At 49.7% G+C, this 19,166-nt stretch overlaps 1 protein-coding gene across 6 annotated transcripts in view; it reads left to right on the plus strand.

The window, feature by feature from the left end:
• Jakmip1 (janus kinase and microtubule interacting protein 1) overlaps positions 1 to 19,166 on the plus strand; it is a 122,529-nt gene that overhangs the window by 3,336 nt on the left and 100,027 nt on the right. The gene's annotated exons all lie outside the window — the stretch shown is intronic.

Consider the following 19,166-nt stretch of genomic DNA (forward strand, 5'->3'; position numbering starts at 1 on the left):
TATACATAAAATAAATAAAAATCAATCTTTTAAGGAAAGGCCCTGACTGGACGTAATAGAGAGAAGGCCAGAATTCTGAGGACAGCCGTAGAGGACAGGGGGGTGATGGGCTGGGAGATGACATTCTGCCCTTGCCTCTGGCTTTGATGTACTTTCAAAGCTGCTCAGGAGGTGTGCTTCTCTTGAACTTGCACAGTGGCAGATGCCATAGTTCTTTGAACATTATGGCAAAGCTCTTACCAAGCACTAGGGTCCACAGCAGGATTGGCCGCTGGTGCTGATGTAAATAAGGTTATTGGAGCACAGCCCTGCCCTGCCCTTTTTGTGCAGGATGGCTGGTGGCTGCTGTGGCTTGAACCTGACAGAGCTGGTGTGGCAGGCAGAGGGGTTGCTGCCCTGTGAGCAGTGCTGTCTCTGACTCCAGAGAAACCCAGAGGAGGAATCTCTTAACAAATGGGCACAGAGAGGCTCTACAGTCTGTCCAGGTCACACAGCCCACAAGTTTGGAGGCAGGAAGCCTGTGTTCTTTATTTCTTCTTCTTTTTTTTTTCTTGGAGTTTTATATTTTTATTGCCACTCATTGAATTTTACTTGTTTGTGAGGTACAGAGTATAGTATATCTTTTTTTTCAAGTCATAGAGTATAGGATATCTTATATCTAATGTCAAAATTTGCTGATCAGTTCTTAAAATATTTTGATATTAACTGTATATTTGCTATTTAACAATGGCTATCATAGTAATCTTGGTTAAGTGCATAGTTTGTGGCACTAAGCACATTTGCATTGCTCTGTAGCCGTGGCTGTCACCCATTTCCAGAACTTTCTATCATCCTAAACTGCATCTGAATTCTTTACTGACCCTCACTGCCCAGTACAAATGTCAGGCTCAGGTTCAATGCCAGCTTTGCCTTTTAGCTTTTAACTGTGCAAATATCTGCACCTTTCGGGATCCCCTGCATTTTAGTTTCCTCATCTGGTGAGAGTCAATGGCCCTGGTGTCTTAGTTCTCGTCGATCTGACACAGACCTAAACATACCTTAGAAGGGCAGTCTGAATTGTGGAATTGCCTCTATCAGCTTGGTCTGATGGAACATTGTCTTGATTGATATTTGATGTGGGATGGCCCAGCCCACTGTGGACCGTGCCATTCCTGGGAAGTTGATTCTAGGTTGTTTAACAAAGCAGCCTGAGCAAGCCATGGGGAGCAATCCAGTAAGCAGCACTTCTCCATGGCCTCTGCTTCAGTTCCTGCCTTCAAGACCCTGACTTCAGTTCCTGCCCTGGCTTCCCTCAGTGATGGATGGTAACAACTCCCACCTCCCCCCACCTTGAAGTTGCTATGGGTCAATTGTTGTAGAATATTATTTTAAGATGTGCTACATTTGTTTATGCTGTGGAACATTTGTTTAGTGATGCAAAGATGTGTTGCATTCTTTTATGTTGCATTTGTTTGACTCTCTGAAGCTGTGTTACTTTGCCTGTCTGAAACACCTGAGAGCTGAATGGCCAATATCAAGGCAGGAGAAAGGATAGGCAGGGCTGGCAGACAGAGAGAATAAACAGGAGAAATTTGGGATGAAGAAGATAGAGGAGGAAGAGAAAGAGGAGGACTCCAGGGAATAAGAAGGAAAGAAAAGCTATAGAGCTGGGTGTAGTGGCGCATGCCTTTAATCCCAGCACTCTGGAGGCAGAGGCAGGCGGATCTCTGTGAGTTCGAGGCCAGTCTGGTCTGCAAAGTGAATTCCAGGTCGGCTATAGCTGTTGTTACACAGAGAAACCCTGTCTCAAAACCCTCTCTGAGAGAGAGAGAGAGAGAGAGAGAGAGAGAGAGAGAGAGAGAGAGAGAGAGAAATAGAGAAAGGTAAAAGCCCAGAGGCAAAAGATAAATGAAATAATTTAAGTTAAGAAAGAAAAGCTGGCTAGAAACAAGCCAAGCTAAGGCTGGGCATTTACAAGTAAGAAAAAAAAATCTCCGTGTGTGTTTGCTTGGGAGCTGGATGGCGAGCCCCCAAGAGAGTAAAGAGTGCAAACAACCAACTACAGTCAGTGTTTTGTCACGGCGACAGAAAGCAAGCTAGATCCGAAAGTGGTGCTGAGGGGTGTTGCTACAATGGACCTGACCATGTTGTTTGGGGGATGGTGGAGCATTTGATGCCTTGGGCTAGAAGAGCCATTGAGTGCTCAGAGCGTAACGGGCTGTTCTGTGGGAGCTTGGAAGATACAGGGTGCTGAGGGCAGTGCAGACTCTGAGGGCCTGGCTTAAGACTCTATTGCGCCATTCATGGGATATTTTGAATGAAAAAAATCTGTAGTTTCTGGCCAACTGGGGCTGAAGAATCAGTGGGGGTTAATAAAAGACCAGCATCCCTGAAATGAAATGTTTTGGGAAGTATTTCCTCTGGGTCAGCACATAGAAGCTGTCTGTGGTCCAGAGTGGGTCGAGTCTGCATCTCAAGCTGGCAGCAGAACTTGGTAACGTGTGTAAGAGTGTCTGTGGTGGTACTTATTTTGAAGGCATGAAGGGGTCATGGAGAGCAGCAGAGGCTTGGCACCATGAGAGGCCAGGCCAGGCCGTTGGTGAAGGTACAGCCTCACCAGCAGTGAAAATCTCAGGATTGAAGGGGTCATAGAGAGAAGCTGAAATTTGAAGGCCAGGACAGCCATCGTTGAAGATATTGGACCCCAGAATATTGGAGGTGCTGGCACCATGGGACATCTGGCAAGGACAGTGGCAGGTGGGTTGGGAAACTGGCTACAGCTGACAGGACAAGCTATGTGCTGTGGAATTCGGAACTGGAGAGTGGATATAACCAAGTCAATTGAGCCCAGAAAATCACGAGTGAGTCCCAGACGGACTTGGAGCTTTTCACATTGTTAAGTGTGGGTTTTGTTTTGGTTTGATTAGAACTGTGGCCTGGTCCTTCCCTCTCGAAATAAGAAAGTATATAACTTGTTTTGGATTTTACGGGAGCCCACAGTTGACAGAATTTGGATTTATTATTTATTATTATTATTATTATTGGTTTTTCGAGATAGGGTTTCTCTGTGTAGCTTTTCGCCTTTCCTGGAACTCACTTGGTAGCCCAGGCTGGCCTCGAACTCACAGAGATCTGCCTGCCTCTGCCTCCCGAGTGCTGGGATTAAAGGCGTGCGCCACCACCGTCCGGCTTATTATTTATTATTTTTATATTTTTTTGTCTGTGAGTATTTTGCCAGCACATATGTAAGTATACTCTGTGTGTGTGTGTGTGTGTGTGTGTGTGTGTGTGTGTGTGTGTGTGTGTGTGTACACATGCCTGGTGCCTGCAGAGGTCAGAAAAGAGCATCAGATAACTTGGAACTAGAGTTACAGATGGCTATGAGCCACCATGTGGGTGCTGGGAATCAAGCCTGCGTCCTTTGCAAGCCCAGCCAGTGCTCTTAACCACCAAACTATTTTTCTAGCCTCTGGGTTTTTATTTATAAAAAATTTTGGATTTATTTTATTTTTTGTGTTTGAATGTTTTGCCTGTATGTATGTATGTAGACTGTGTACATGCCTATGCATGGTTGTGAGCCATCTTGTGGATGTTAGATCTTCTTCAAGAGCTTATATGCTCTTAATGCTGAGCCATCTCGCCAGCCTTGATGTTAGATTTTTTTTTTTTTTTTTGATGTTGGATTTTTAAAGAGATGATGGTCTTTAAAGCCTTTCCTGGGACTCACTTGGTAGTCCAGGCTGGCCTCGAACTCACAGAGATCCGCCTTCCTCTGCCTCCCGAGTGCTGGGATTAAAGGCGTGCGCCACCAACGCCCGGCTAATCATTGAAATTTTTTAAGGAATGGAACTTTTAAAATTGGACTGTGTTTATATTGTGATAGTAACATAAGGTCTTGGGGCCAACAATGAAAGAGTGTGGCTCAAAGTGCTATGTCTGTGACTCAGAGTTGGCTAGAGGTAGGATGCCGTAGTTAAAAATAATGTTTTAGGGGCTGGAGAGATGGCTCAGTTGTTAAGAGCACTGGCTGCTCTTCCAGAGGACCCGAGTTTAATTTCTAGCACCCACATGGCAGCTCACAACTCTCTGCAACTCTAGTTCCAGGGGAGCCAACACCCTCACACAGACTTATGTGCACACCAATGCACATGAAATAAAAAAATTAAAAATAATTTAATGACATTTATTTATTTCTAGAGGGGAAGGCCCCTGTCATAGCTACAAGTGGACATCAGAGGATCACTAGATACTCCTTGAAAGAGGGAGTGTCCATTGAGGAACTGCCTACATCAGATTGGCCTGTGGGTCTGTCTATGGAGTATTGTCTTGATTGCTGTGATGTGAGAAGGCCCAGCTCACTGGGGGGTGATGCCACTCTGGGTAGGTGCACCTAGATTGTATAAGAAAGCAGATTGAGCAAGCCAGTAGTAAGCAGCGCTGCTCCATGGCCCTTGCTTCTGTTCCTGCCTTGAGTTCCTGTCCTGGCTTCCCAAATGACAGACTCTCAGCTGTAAGATGAAATAAACCCTGTCCTCCCCAGCTCCAAGTTGCTTTTGGTCAGTGCTTTATCACGGGACAGAAAGCAGAATAGAACACTGAGTTTCCATGCTTGCAGATCCCCTGGACGCAAGGATGGGACAAGAGACAGGGAAGGCCTGGTCTAGCACTGTGCTGTGGACAGGAGGAGTAAGGTTGTGCCCTGGGACAGCACATGCAGGCAGCTATTGGGCCATTCTGTGCTGGTGAGTGTGGCCTGAGGTGTCCTCTTCCCCTCTCCAGGGACTGGATATATCCTCAGGACCCTCCAGTGCCCTGATGACTCCAACCTAACCATGGCAACCTGGGACTGGGCACTGGCTGCCTGCTCGCTCTCCCCCGCTGGCCGTGGCTTGGCCGAAGGGCCACGTTGAGGAATAAAAGAAGTTCTGTGTGCTCCAGTAGGGCCTGGGCTTTGTGGTGGTAATGCGCTTGTGTATTCCAGGTCAGAGGGACATGCTGGCTCAGCTTTCTGGCCTCTAGCTTCTCCCTTGCGGGGTTTTGAGTTTGGAGCCCTTGGTACTTTCCTCGGGGGTGGAGGGAGTGGGGTGTGCCATGGGAGGGGTGTCCTACTTCCCAGGAAAGCTGAGGCGTAAAAGTGAGGTGAGGGGTGACAGAGAAGATGGCCCTTCTTCTCCTGTGTACCTTTTGATCCTGTTCTGGAGGCTGGCACTGTACCTGTGCAAGCCAGCACAGGACACTGTTTAATGAAGTCACAGTCTGCATTCCATTGTGGCAACCCCCCTTTTTCCTTCTTCTTCCCGACTCCCCTTAAAAAGAAACAAACCTGAGGTAAATTCACAGAATGTGAAGCTAACCATGGCAAAGTGTAGACTGACAGTATTGAGTGCATGCCGAGTGCAGCACATGCAGTACGCGCATTATTTAGTACATGCAGTATTGAGTGCATGCAGAGTGCAGCACATGCAGTACGCGCATTATTTAGTACATGCAGTATTGAGTGCATGCAGAGTGCAGCACATGCAGTACGCATATTACTCAGTACATGCTGTATTGAGTGCATGCAGAGTGCAGCACATGCAGTATGCGCATTATTTAGTACATGCGGTATTGAGTGCATGCAGAGTGCAGCCATCCCTGCCCGGTTAGGACGGTTTTTCACCACTCTCTTGGAAACCTCCATGCCCGTTAACTGTCACTCCCCATTGCCTGCCCCTCCTGGCCTCCAGCCCCTGCAGCATTGCCTTCAGCCTCTGTATTTTGGAGAGTCATATAAATAGGACCGTGTCGCACCCTCATTTTTGTGACCACCTTCTTTTGTCTAACTTGTTTGCCCAGGTGTGACAGGTGTCGGCACTTTGTTCTTTTTTTTTTTTTGTGACTGAATACTGTTTCAACGTGTGAGTGCCCGCTCAGTGCCCGCTCCTCCTTGGTGGGCATCCTGAGTGCCCGCTCCTCCTTGGTGGGCATCCTGGTGTCCACTCCTCCTTGGTGGGCATCCTGAGTGCCCGCTCCTCCTTGGTGGGCATCCTGAGTGCCCGCTCCTCCTTGGTGGGCATCCTGAGTGCCCACTCCTCCTTGGTGGGCATCCTGGTCCTTTCCACCTTGGTTGACTGTGAGTGGCGGTGGAGACTGCACACAGTGTCACGACTTTCTTCTCTCCTGCATTTCGTCATCTGTCAACCACATGTTTAACGGTGGTAATGGGTCCTCCGTGCCCAGCACTCTGCTGGGGACATACAACTAGGGGAATGCTTTCTTGGCTCCTCCTCTCCCCAGCAAGAGCATGGGGGTATATCCTGAAACTGGAGTGAGGAGGTGGGGGCTGGGGGAATGGCCGAGGGAGGCAGTTGGCACATTGAAGGGAACCCTGGCCACCTCCCTGCCAGTTTCTGGAACAGGATGACGGGCTCTTGCTGTGAGGAGCATTTCTGTTTGCTGTTTGCTCTTGGGAAGACTGCCCTCTGCCTTGGCCCCAGCTGGTTGCTTGGCATCTTTCCCATCTTAAATTGCTGTGGCAGGCAGGGACTCCATTTTCCCCTTGCCTTTGGTACTGTTTCCTTCTGAGAGTCAGCGTGGTCTGCAATGACTTCCTCTCCTTCTTTTTCTTCATCTCATGCCCCCTGCCCCCCACTGGAATAAAGCATCCTGCAGGTAGAAACTCATTTCCCAAGTTTGCTTGACTCTCAGAGCCAGGCATCCGGATGGTGTCCGTGTGCCCTAAACACACGTTGCTGTTGTGTGGAGGTGAGGTGACTTAATTTCCCCATGCTACCTTGCTAGCTCTGGGCTCAAGGGCACAGGACTTAATTTTTCTGGGTACTACTACTTCCTCTGTGAAATCTGGAGGGTGTCTCTGCTTCTCCTGGGGCTGCTGTTGCTAATGCATGAAAGGACAGCCCAACGTAAGGTTGGTGGTGTCCCTGCTGGAGGTGGTCATCAGACTGTGATGAGTTTCCTCAGGCTCGGGAACTCAGGTGCCTGTGTTGGGATGGCCAGGAGAACTGAGCTGAGCCGCCACGCTATTGCAGCCACTCCGGAGCCCTGAGACATGGCTTCAGCAGGCATGAAGATAGACTTTCTAATATGAATAAACCCATGGGGGAGGTGAGCCTTGAGCATATGGGGGGGAGGGGTGGTCCTGCTTTGGATGTTTTGAGCTAAGTGAAAAGCACTGTTAAATATCACCTGTTGCTTTTTTTATTTTTACGATGTAACCACTGGAATATTTACAGTGACAGGCTGGTTAGTGTGGGAGAGGCTGGCGGTGGGGCGGGGTGGGGGGGAGGGGCACGAGGCCTGGGGCTTGCTCTAACCCTGCACGACTGAAGTGACAGTGTCCCTTTGGGGAACTGTCTGTAGTGTAAAGCTCCCGAGGCTAGATGTTGGTGGGACAAGGTGTTCACACCCATGGGCTTCCCACTGCTCTGCTCTCTGTTGCCTGTGTGACCTTGGGCCAGGGAGAGGTTTATGCCTCATTCCCCCCCCCCCCAAACAAGAAGCTCAAGAAGCTCAGCCCGATGATGAACAGTGACAAAGAACCTTTGTCCATAGCAGGCCCTCTTGTGTCTTGTAGGGCCTGGGCCCCCAAATCTAGAGGGCCTGCAGCTGACTTTGTGGGGGAGGAGTGAGACCCACAGAGCACACAGTCTGAGTGAAAATACAGACTCAGTAGGAGACCAGCCCAAAGGGGCTCTGGGAAGACTGTAACAGGAAGTGCTGATGGTCCCATCTGCAGGGCTTTCTGCTCCGCTCCGGGCTTTGTGCTCTGGGGGTGGGGGTGGGGCTCACAGTTGCTTATCTCTAACCTGCCGCCACGGTGGTCGCTCTGACATGTCTGGAGAGTGTTGGGCCACTCCTGGAGTTACTCCTGGAGTCCCATCTGCACCAGCTTCTCTCAGCTGCCTGCACTATTTTACCCTTGAAACTTAAGCTCTCTCCCAGTACCTCCCCGTGTGGGTGAGGCCAGAGCCTTGGCTCCTAATCTACCACTTTCTGCCTGGCCAGCTCGGGGACTGTGTGCTGAGTGAAATCCCAAGGGAACCAAGCCTCTTCTCCCTGGGAGCTCTGGTGTCCTGGGGTATCACCCAGTGTGTACTCTGCATGGAAAGGGACCCTGGGGACAGTTTGCATAAGCTTGCAAAGGGTCAGACCTCCTTTGCACACTGCCTGAAAGTGTCTGGCAGGGATCAAGGCAGAAGCAGGCTGGGCTCACATCTAAACTGAAATGAGTGGGACTGTGGGGTTGCAGGTGTTAGGTGTGTGTGTGTGTGTGTGTGTGTGTGTGTGTGTGTGTGTGTGTGTGGTGTTTTCTGAGTTTCAGGAATGAATGAAGATCCGGGGATGTCCCCGGAGCATCCTCAGGGAAGGGAATGGACTTCTTTGGTCAGCTGCACTATCAACCTGCTGTTCCCGATGACGGGGCAGGCTCTCTTTGTTTGCCTTTCCCACCGGGCCACTGAGCACACCTCCATTTGGAGTTCAGCTCCATTACCAGCTTTCCTCCCAAGATCCTTCGCTGCTGGCAGGCATCATGCCCCATCCCCAGGAAGAGTCAGGTACATCTCCAGGATCCCTGCTGCTCTGTGCATCCTCTATCAATGCCCCAGACAAACTGTTGAAGCTGCCAGTGACTTTTTTGCCTCCCTGAAGTGTACCACAAGGAGGAAAGTGCTGTCTACTCACAGCGGGATCCCAGGGTCGGATGCAACTAGAGCACTCAGTGGGTTGACAGACTTGGTTTGGGGCTTTTTGGCCTCAAGTTGCCATGATATCAGCATTGGACTGGGCTCACACATAAACTGAAATGTGCGGGTCTGATTTCCTTGGACCCACCTGCCCTTGGTAAGGTCACTGTGTGCCCTGAGCAGCCACCTCCAGTGATAGCTGTCTGATCCCCAGACACCACAGTGATGCACCCCCATGCTGTCCAAGAGCCTAAGAGTAACAGCTAGGGCATATGGGTAAAACTGTGTGTCCTCTCTCTGCTCTTTTAATGGGGCAGGAAATGTTGGGGGAAAAATGTCCTTCCAACTCTATATTCTTGGAAGGCCCACATTGCATTGCCTTTCTCCCCAGTGCACCTTAGGACACCCTTTAGACAGCAAGCCTCTCTGTTGTTGGCAAGGATGCCTGGTAAGCCAGGGAGTCGGGTGATGGAGCATTAAGCAGCCTTTGATTGGATTTCTCCAGCGAGGTTTGGAGTCTGTCAGGCTCAGGATGGTGGCAGTTTTTTCACCATCTAAAAAAGCAGAAGGGCGGTGAGCTCCACTTTGGGTCTGGCCTCTTTACTACACTGGTTACCATGGGAGTTTCACTGATGCACATTGTGCCTGGAAATATCCCAGTGGCTCAGCATGAGCCCCACTCCCGAGACCTCTGCATGTTTCAGTAAGTTTTGCTAAAAACGAACACAAGATGCTTCAAGACACAAATGAGCCTTGTTGCTGCAGGATATCAGAAATGAGGGTCCTCCCAGAAGACAGGAAGGGTGCAGAATCACCCATCTCACAATATAAGTTGTTAATTTGAGATTTCACAGGTCCCAGGCTGCTGGGTGGCAGCTGTCTTTCAAGTTTTCTGGTGAATGGTGAGGAGGGTTTTGCAGGTAAACTAGGAGGCCAAGTGGTGTCGTCACTTGGGCATCGAGGTAGGCTGAGAACTTGGGGTGCTGTCCAACCTGTTCACTTCAGAAGGTGCATAATGTACCTCTACTCCCTGGAGCTTCCTTGGCACCCATGCTGATGTTCTCAAGAGCAAGGCATAACGTTTGAAAATACCAGCCGCCACCACCTCACCTTGCTCTGAAGCCCTGGGCTGCCATCAGATGTCATGAAGGAGATGCCTAAACCATAATGACCTCATCCTGCCTTCTGCTGAGGAGAACAACTTGAGTGCCTCAGATGCCCCAGCCTCGGAGGCCAGCAGCAGGCATTTAAAAATGCAGCTGGTGTCCTGTGACTGTTCGATGAAGGGTCCATTTGCTCCCATTTACTGGCACCAGATAGGGAAAAACATGATGGATTTGAAAAGGAGCCATTTAAGAAGCTTAAAATTGTCTGTCTACGTTAAACAGAAATAGCTCTTTGAAATCCTTGTTCCTGAATTATATGTGGAGTGTATACCGGCTTCATTTAATGCGAAAGGAGGCAATAAGTGGGGGCGGGGGGGGGTGCCGAGGAACAAAAGTGACCCAGGATGGAAATCCACGGGCAAGGGATAGTCAGCTCAGTTTCCTTGAGGGATGTGGGACATACTCCAGGAGATGGTTTTAAACCCGAGTACATACAGACAGCGTTGTGTGGACTCAGTGCGTTTAATAAAAACAGCACCTCAGTTAGGGAGGGAAACATGGTTGGTGGGGCAGGAGAGGAGTTGGAGTGGAGTGGATGGGGTGAATTTGATAACAAAAGAAACATTATCTACCTATTTGAAATTATTAAACAATAATAAAGCAGAAAAAAAAGCCAAAATGGCAGAGGCAAATCTAGTCACACCAGTGATGCCATTAAATAGGACTATGTTGAACAAGCCAATCAAAAGATGGATATTTAGCATCAGAATGGATCAAGCAGATGATCCAGCTCCTTTAGTCTGTCTGGTCTACTGTAACAAAATACCTGAGGCTGGCAGCTTGTAAATAAGAGAGGTTTCTTTCATACACACTGGGGCTGAACGATCAACTCAGGACACCCAGATATGCAGTGTCTGGTGAGGGTCTGCTTCCCCATAGCCAGCAGGTTCTCTGGTGAGTTCTCATGTCACAGGGAAGGCTGCTTGGCCCTTGGATCTAAACCCATCTGGGAGGGCAGAGCTTCACCCATCATGTCCCTGCCCTGCCTCAGGCCACCATATTTGTTAGGTTTTAACAGGTGAATTCTGGGGACATAAACCCTTGGACCACAACAGTGCCCTTGTGAGACACACTTTAGATCCAGAGGTGTAAACAGATGTGGAAAGATGGGAATAGAAACCCAAAAAAAGCTAAGAGTAGCTGTGTGGATAGCAAACAAAATAGACTTTAAAATAAAACAATTATTAGAGATGAAGAGCAACATTTTATAAGGATAAAACAGGGTCAGTGCTACAGGCCTAGGTAGCAGTTATAAACATGCTCGCACTTAACGCTAAAATCCATGAGTAAAACCCGGAAGTGAAGGGAAGCGTTCAATAATGATAGGCACATACTTAGTTTCCTTGCATGCTTTGTGGTGCCGGGGATGAGACCCAGGCCCTCAAACACACCAGGCATGCTCTACTGCTGAGGTACACCCTGAATCCAATAGCCCACTCTTAAATGTTCTGATTTTTGAGCATTTTTTATTCTTTGAAAATTTCATATATGACTACTGTATATTTTGGTCGTATTCATCAGCTCCTCCTGCCTGCCCCCCTCCCCACTTCATGCTCTCTTCCTTTTTCATGTAGCCCATGGAGGCCAGTTAGTGCAGCCTGTTTACATGCACATGGGTGTGGGGCAACCTACCGGGGGCCACATCCCTGAAGAAAAATGACTCTCCCTTCCCCAGCAGCCATTGGCTACTGATAGCTCCTCAGCTGGGGCCTCAAGAGTCTCTTGCCATCCATACTGAATGCAGTATGAATGCTCTTGTGCAGGCAGTCATAGCTGCTGTGAGCTGGAGTACATTAGTCCCGTCATGCCCAGAGGACACTGATATACCGGCCCCTACTCTCCAGCACCTTCCCCCCCCCATGTTCCCCGAGGCAGGGGTGGGATACTACAGATACCCCTTTAGGCCTGAGCACTCACAGTTACATATTCTCAGCCTATTCTCTGGCTGACTATGAGTCCTTCACTAACTGTGCTTGCTAAAGCAAGGCTCTCTGAGGAGGGCTGAGAGCAGCACTCTTGTTGATGGACTGGGCAGAGCTGACAGGGATGGGGAAACTCAAGCAGGCTGGAAAGCCACTCGCTCTAACAGGCCCTTGTAGATGTCAGCAGGGGGTGCAGAGTTCTTCCTCGGGCGACACCCAAGGCCCCACTTTTCCTTCTGTTTTACCACCCCCGATCCCAATCCCTCTACCCACCGCTCCCTGGCTGGTTCGTTCTGGCCTGCTATGGCAAGTTTTCCCGCCTTTCCTCTGCCTCTTCATGACTGCTACCCTCTACCTTCCAGCCCTGCCTGCTGCTCTTGTCTTCCTGCCCCCAATGCTAATACCCCCTCCTGCTATCCCCAGTGCTGACACCACCCCCTTCCCACCACACTCCAGCCTCCCCTAGGCCTCAGGATCCTCAAGTCCACTTCACCTTCCCTTCGGTGGCCCCTCACCAGGCTCTACCCGACCCTGGTGGAGGTCTGACTCATCTTCCTGTCTCTCCATCACTGATGGGAGTGCTGGGTGGGCGGGGCTGCTGCCCCTGCTCCCTCTTACTGCACGGAAGGATTGGGAAGTGGCCTCCTGCATCGAGGTAATACAGTGTTTATTTGTAGTCTAGACGTATTGTCAGTGAAGCTTTAATAGGCGCATTGATCCTGGCCTGGGTAAGGGTGTGGGACACGGGCTGGAAGGAGCCTCTCTAAAGAGGTGAACAGTGAACAGACAGAGAAGAGTTTCTGGGATGAGGGTCCCAGCTGGCAGTGGCAACAGCAGCTCCAGGAAGCATTTCATGACCTCACATCCTCTGGTTCCCTGCGACTGACCCAGCAGCCTGTCTTTTAAGTTCCCTGGGAGCTTCTGACAGCCCCTCCCACTGCAGACCGGATGGCAGGGGTGTTTTTTCTGAAGTAGTTGACAGCTTGACAGGTTCCTCTGAGTGGGGGAATTGCTGTCCTCGTCTACCGAGTCAGCAGGCAGGTGGCCCGGGGACCTTAGCTGTATGCAGGCTGCAGGGTCCTTCCTGGATATATATATATATATATATATATATATATATATATATATATATATATATGCGCTGTCTTCAAACTGGTGCTCATGGGACAGTGTCCCTGGCCCAGCAGCAGCCCTGTGACTGCTCCACCCTTCTTGCAAAAGGAAGAAGTCCTGGCTCTTGGGCTGTGCTCTCCCTTCATGGGATGGTGGGTGGCTGCACATCTGGGAACGGAGGGAAGGCTGAGGGGTGAAGACAAGCTGTGGGCCAGGGTCTAGGGAGGAGGTTCCAGGGGACCTGGGTTTGACTTGCCCACAGCTGCCCAGGGTTGTTTCTGTTTGTCAAAGGCAGGGTACCTGACTGGTTTCTACCCATGAAGCAGGAACATTGCTCAAGTTGTCCCTGAGCTGTGTGATATCTGTACCCCTCACCTCGTCCATTTCCTCATCCTCAGAATAAAGTGTCTAAACACGATATTTTAATCAATTAATTTTTAAAATGTGTGTGTTGGTGTATGGTTATGTACATTTGTGTGCAGGGTGGAGCCCATGAAGGACGTGGGCTGTCTTTATCACCCTCCACCATGTTTCTTTGAGACTGGGTCTGTCACTGAACCTGGAGCTGGACCAGCAAGTCCCAGCGATCCTCCTGTCTCAGTCCCCATCACAGCTTTGGGGTTGCAGGTACATGTGGCCACACCTAGATTTTTATGTGGGTTTTGGAGATTTGAATTCAGGTCCCCCATGCCTGTGTAGCAAGGGCTGTTACCTGCTGATCCTTCTCTCCAACCCCCACCCAGTTAAAAAAAAAAAAAAACACACCAAAAAAAAAAAAAAAAAAAAACCCAGCTAAACTATCCTGTTCTTATAAACAAAACAGGCGAGTGATGACTTCCCATCACATTTGTCCTCTTTCAGCTCCTAGGACTTGTCGTTGCCAGCTCGGCTCTTTATCTCTGCCAACACTGGTTTTCTCTTAAAGACTATTTTACTTCGCTGAATTTAACTTTTGGGAATGAAGTTTAGGAGACCACTGTTGTCAGAGCAGCCTGTGGCATGCTGACTGACAGCATGCTTGGCTGTCACCATGGAAATGTCCTGTGTAGTGACAATGCACACAATGTTCCTGTAGCTGGCAACATCCATAAGCTATGCAGGCCCAGGTCTCTTCCCTGGAGAGGATTAGATGGCTGTACCGAAGATCAGGATGGTGATGAGTGCTCGTATGGCAGCCTGGAATTGACTAACCCCAGAACGAGATAAAACCAGACTGAGCCAGTCATCACACCTCCCAGTCCCCAGCATCTTCAAGACTGAAGACTTCTTGCATCCAGGTTTGAAAAATGGACTCTGCACCCTGAGTGCGGGAGACCTGGCTGCATTTCAGACACTGGCCACTGTCCTCCATCCGGCCCCTGTGTCCATGTTGTCATGAGTGTGTCAGTGTTGTGGTTAGCTCTTCTGTCCCAACTCCAAGCATCATGACTGGGAGCCTCCAGGACCACTGTTGGCCGAGGGGCCAGGAGCTCTGTTGGAACCTACACTTGCCTTTCCTCTAAGGATCCTGTGCCTCTTGGAGCGTTTGAGGGTCCCTCTTCACTTCCCCCTTGGAGTAGCTCTGGATTTATGGGAGACATTTTGGAAGTGGGATAAGTGAACCAAGTCAGGGAGATGTATTCTCAAACTCATACCTGGGGGGGGTGTCACCTCACTGCTGAAGGGGCCCCCACAGCAGAGGTGAAACCCAGACTCCGGTTACTACCTGCATGACTTCTTCAAGGGCCAGGTGCCCCTGCTTGTATTGGTGGACATCAGTCATTATCAGCTTGGACCACTCCAACAAACCCCAGAGGCTGGGACTTCCAGTAGATTGCTTCTGACAATGTCACAGGCTATGTAGTCTGAGGTCAAGGTTCTGGGCAGTTCTGGTCTGGTGGGGTCCTCTTGGTGGGCTGCAGGTGGCATTGTCTTCATGTATCCCCCTGTGGCGGCAACAGGCGGAAGCAAACTCTCTTTTGTCCTGACATCACTTTCCTAACATGAGGGCTCCCCAAGGCCCCGCCTCCTCACGCCACGTCACCTGCTAGGGGTGTAGCACGTGAACCTTGGAAATCCCGGCTGCCCTCCATTGCAGGGCCACCTGCATTCTCTAACCTCAGCAGGCTCCGCCTTTGACTTGTGCACTGCTGTGTCCTTCCCCTGCCACACCCTTCCTGGTACCTCTGACGTGGCCCAGGCTCCTCTCCTCAGGTACTTTGCTCATCTCCTGCGCCTCTGTCTGTCTGTCCCAGGCTGGTCCCCCCATGTAGCCCTTCTCCTTCAGAGTCTTTCTTCCCCAGAGTAGTTAGTACAGGGCAGGGCTTTGCTGGATTGATGGATGGATGGATGGATGGAGGGATGGTTTCATTCATTCACTCACTCATTCATTCATTCATTCATTCATTCATTCATTCACTGTGAGACTCCAGTGGTCAGCACCAGGCCCAGGGTAGAGCAGACACAGGTATGTTGCTGGGTCAGTGAGTAGGTGAGTGAAACTTGGGGTCCCTGCTGCTCTGTCTGCCTAGGTGCCTCTCAGCTCCCTTCGGGCCCTGTTCCTCACCCTGTAAGTTCTCATTTACCACAGCCAAGGCCCACTTCAACGGTCCCTCCATCACATGGGTCCCCATGGCTAAGTACTACCTGGGCTAGTTATGGTATCTTCCCAACTCAACTGGGAGCTCCTTGAGTGTGTGTGTATGTGTATGTGTGTTGGAGTAAGGGTTGCATCAGGACGCCCACACTAGGGTTGGGACTGTGGGAGGGTCTGCAGAGGTCCTCAGGCCAGATGTTGTCCTTGATCACCTTCACTCTGTGCTGAGCTGCAAAGCTGACGTCACCTGGTGAGTAACCCCACAGTGGGCTGAGCACCCCATTCTCTGAGCTCCAAGTCACCTCCCCATCTCATCACCCTCAACCGTACTTCCTGGAGCTTCTTGAGAGAAACCATGACACCCGTGAACTCTCTGTCCCCCTCCCGCTGGGTCCCCAGCATATCTCTAGACGATCTGTGCACACAGCAGGTGCACTCTGCTGAGAGTACCCTATGCATGTCAAGCCACACTGAGCGTGGAAAGGATGTGGAAACCACAGAAAGATGTTATTCTTTGCTTGGATGTCACCAACCGTTCCTACCGGTCCTCAGTGGTGTGCTTACGCTTGGCCTTTTGACTCACTGCAGCAGAGTTGGGGCAGAAACAAAAGGAGGGCTAGGGCCTTTGGGGAGACCTCTTGAGGGTCCCGTGCACATTAATAAGGCGTTCCTGTATGCTGCCCGGGAGTCTGCCCAGAGCCGGTGAGGGAGAGTTGCAACTGTGTTGTAGCCTTTGCATTCTGGTGGGGATATTTGCAAATTCCTACAACCTATCTGAAGCTGAATTCTTCCCTACAAAGTAAGGGTTGGGGATTTAGCTCATTGGTAGAGCCCTTGAAGGCCCTGGGTTCAGTCCTCAGCTCGGGGTGGGGGGGTGGGGGGGGAGGACAAAATAAGGGAAAGAAGAGGACTTTCTCCAAGAAATTTGAAGGACTAAAATAATGTGTCAGTTATCCGCAATGCTTTATACCACCTCAGAAGGGGCAGCTGCCCTTCCTCAGACATGCGGACTGCTGGGGCTTTTGGAGCTGTTTGTCTTATAAATGCAGTTAGCTTGGCTATTTCTCTGATGGACCTGACGGACAACCTTGTAGTTCTAGCCTTGGGTCTGAGCGTAGTAAATGGTCTCTAGAAGGCACACCCCAGAACAGATGAGAACAAGACAATAGAGCCCTGCCCTCCGGCTGCTGGCTGTACCAATTATGTCATATTGTCTAAGGAATTCACCCTTCCTGCTGGCGTACTAGCAGGAGGTAACTCCTTTTATCTCTATTTTTTTAATTATGGATGTGCATGCATGTGTGTTCACATGTGTGCATGTGCATATGTGTGTGCATACCTGTGCCCCCTCCCCTCAGGTTGACATCAGTTGTCTTTCTTAATCATCCCTCACCTTCTATCATTACATATTGAAGCAGGGGCTCTCACTGAACCATCTGGGCAGCCACTTTGCTCTGGGGAACGCCCTGTCTCTGCCTCTCAGGTGCTGGAATTACAGGAGGGCCCTCGTGCCCAGCCCTTTTATGTGGGTTCTGGAGATCAGAATTCCAGGCTTCACGTTAATTGGTAAGTGCTGTACCTGCTGGGCCATCTCCCCAGCCTGGAGGGCTCATCTTGGTGTGGGCAGAGCGTGCACAGGCTTCAGAGCAGTAATTGCTTAAAAGCTTTAGAACAGTCTGGCACTCAGAGCTGCAGAAGCGGAGGCTATTATGGCTTGTATATATTTCCTCATTTGTACTGGATTCTGTCTAAAGAGGGTATAGATTCTGTCGCAACACTTAGTTATTCTTGCAGAATATATATCATCATTTCCCACCTCAAACTGTCTGCCCTGTTCAGCACCTGGCAAGATCATCCACGAGAAGGTCAAGGACAAAGAGGAGTTCACGTGTGCAGAGTGTTGGGAGGGGAGCTTGGCTGTGTTCTCCTGAATGCCCCATAAACAACTCTCACTCCAGTGACAATCGGATCTGGTTTCTGAATGTGTTAACATATTCACAGGAGCAGTTTTTTTTTTTTCTTTTCAGAAATTGTGTTTGTGGTGGGAAATTGAAATGTATGGTGATATTGGAAGCACAGTGTCAACCTGAATGTTTAGAAATTACTGTTTTATGGGATGCCTTGGTGGTGTTTGGTTTTGTCACTGTGCTTTGGTCTTGGAGGCCGTGGCTGGATGTGCAGGAAGGAGCCTGGCTGCTCATCTCTGTGTTCTTGGCATCTTCTGTGAGCATGCCAGCACCGAGCTACTCAAAGGGTAGGAAATAAAACAAGAGGCAGCTCTTTCTGCAGCTGGGAAGTGACTGGGCTTTCCTTCCTGACTTACTTAAAGCTGTAGGTCTGGAGTGAGTGCCTCTGCCTCTCTGGGCCTTGTTTCCTTAGCTGTCTCGTTAGGAATGCTTGCACACTGCCTGGTACAGTCTTGTCCTGGTTGCTGCTCCTGAGTCTGGAAGCACGATATCCTGAGATACTTGGGGCCATCTTGAACTGCTTCCTCACATGCTCTCTGGCGCAATGGACAGGTCTCCTTTTGCAGCAGAGGTGGTTGGGTGTGGGAATTGAGAGACCAGGTTTCCTGGGGTGTGTGTGTGTGTGTGTGTGTTTGTGTGTGTGTGTGTGTGTGTGTGTGTGTTCTGCTCCATCCAGTTTGCACCTGTTGGGCTGTCAGGAAGGTGGAAGAGGCGGGCCATGGTGGATGGGCCAGGTCTCCTTCTGGGTTCCAGACTTCCTGTTTGTGCATTTGTGGAGTGTTCCCTGGGGCCTGTGCTGTGGCTTCCTCCATCAGGCTCTCAACCACCATGCCCAGAGGAAGCAAGACTCCTGGATGTAACAGTCTTCGAAGGGGGAGTGCTAATGAGTCTGGGACCTGGGTGAAGAGAGCCTGCTTCTCTCTGCACACCACGTGGGAGATTATGGAATAATCCAGATAAAAAGGGAGATTATGGAATCTACTTTTAAAAAGGAACTACTTGCTTTAAATAAGATAAGTAATGAAAATTTTTTGGTCTGAGTTTATCAGATGTTACTGGACTGGACGTTGTTAATATATATAATGGAGTTTTTATCTGAATCTGTCAAATGTTAATGGACTAGACATCATTAATGTAATTTTTGGCTGTATATATTGTATATACTTATTGGATAGTTTTTCTTGTATTAGTTATAAGCTTTTTAAATTTTAGACAAAAAGAGAGGAAATGTGGTGGTATTGTGTTCCCCAAAATATTGTGTACTCTAATATATTTTATGTGGGTCTGAGGAAAGTGGCCAGAGACCCTGAGCCCAGGGAAGAGCAGGACGAGATTCCACTCATGACAAAGGGGGTTTGAGAAGCACCTTTTTGAGTTGTGGGTTTTTTGTTTTTGTTTTTGTTTTCCCCAGAGCTGAGGACCAAACCCAGGGCCTTGCACTTGCTAGGCAAGCGCTCTACCACGGAGCTAAATCCCCAACCCCTTGAGTGGCTTTATACTCTCCGAACACACCTGCTGGTTCTATTGTTTCCTGAGAACTTGCTGTGCTGAGGTGAACTTGGCCTTCTTAAACTGCAGCCTTCCACCCCCAAGGCTTTCATTATTTGTGTGCTCTGGAGCAGAATCTCTGTCCTGGAGAGAACTGATAGCCAGTGGATGGTTTCAGTGGCCCTAGCCCAGCCCTGGGGGTGGTGGAGACAGCTATGGCTGTCTTTGTAATAGGGAGCGATTGGGTGTGAGTTAACTTTGGGTGAGACTCC

Source organism: Peromyscus leucopus, chromosome 10 (genome assembly GCF_004664715.2).
Source record: "Peromyscus leucopus breed LL Stock chromosome 10, UCI_PerLeu_2.1, whole genome shotgun sequence".
Lineage (NCBI taxonomy): Eukaryota > Metazoa > Chordata > Mammalia > Rodentia > Cricetidae > Peromyscus > Peromyscus leucopus.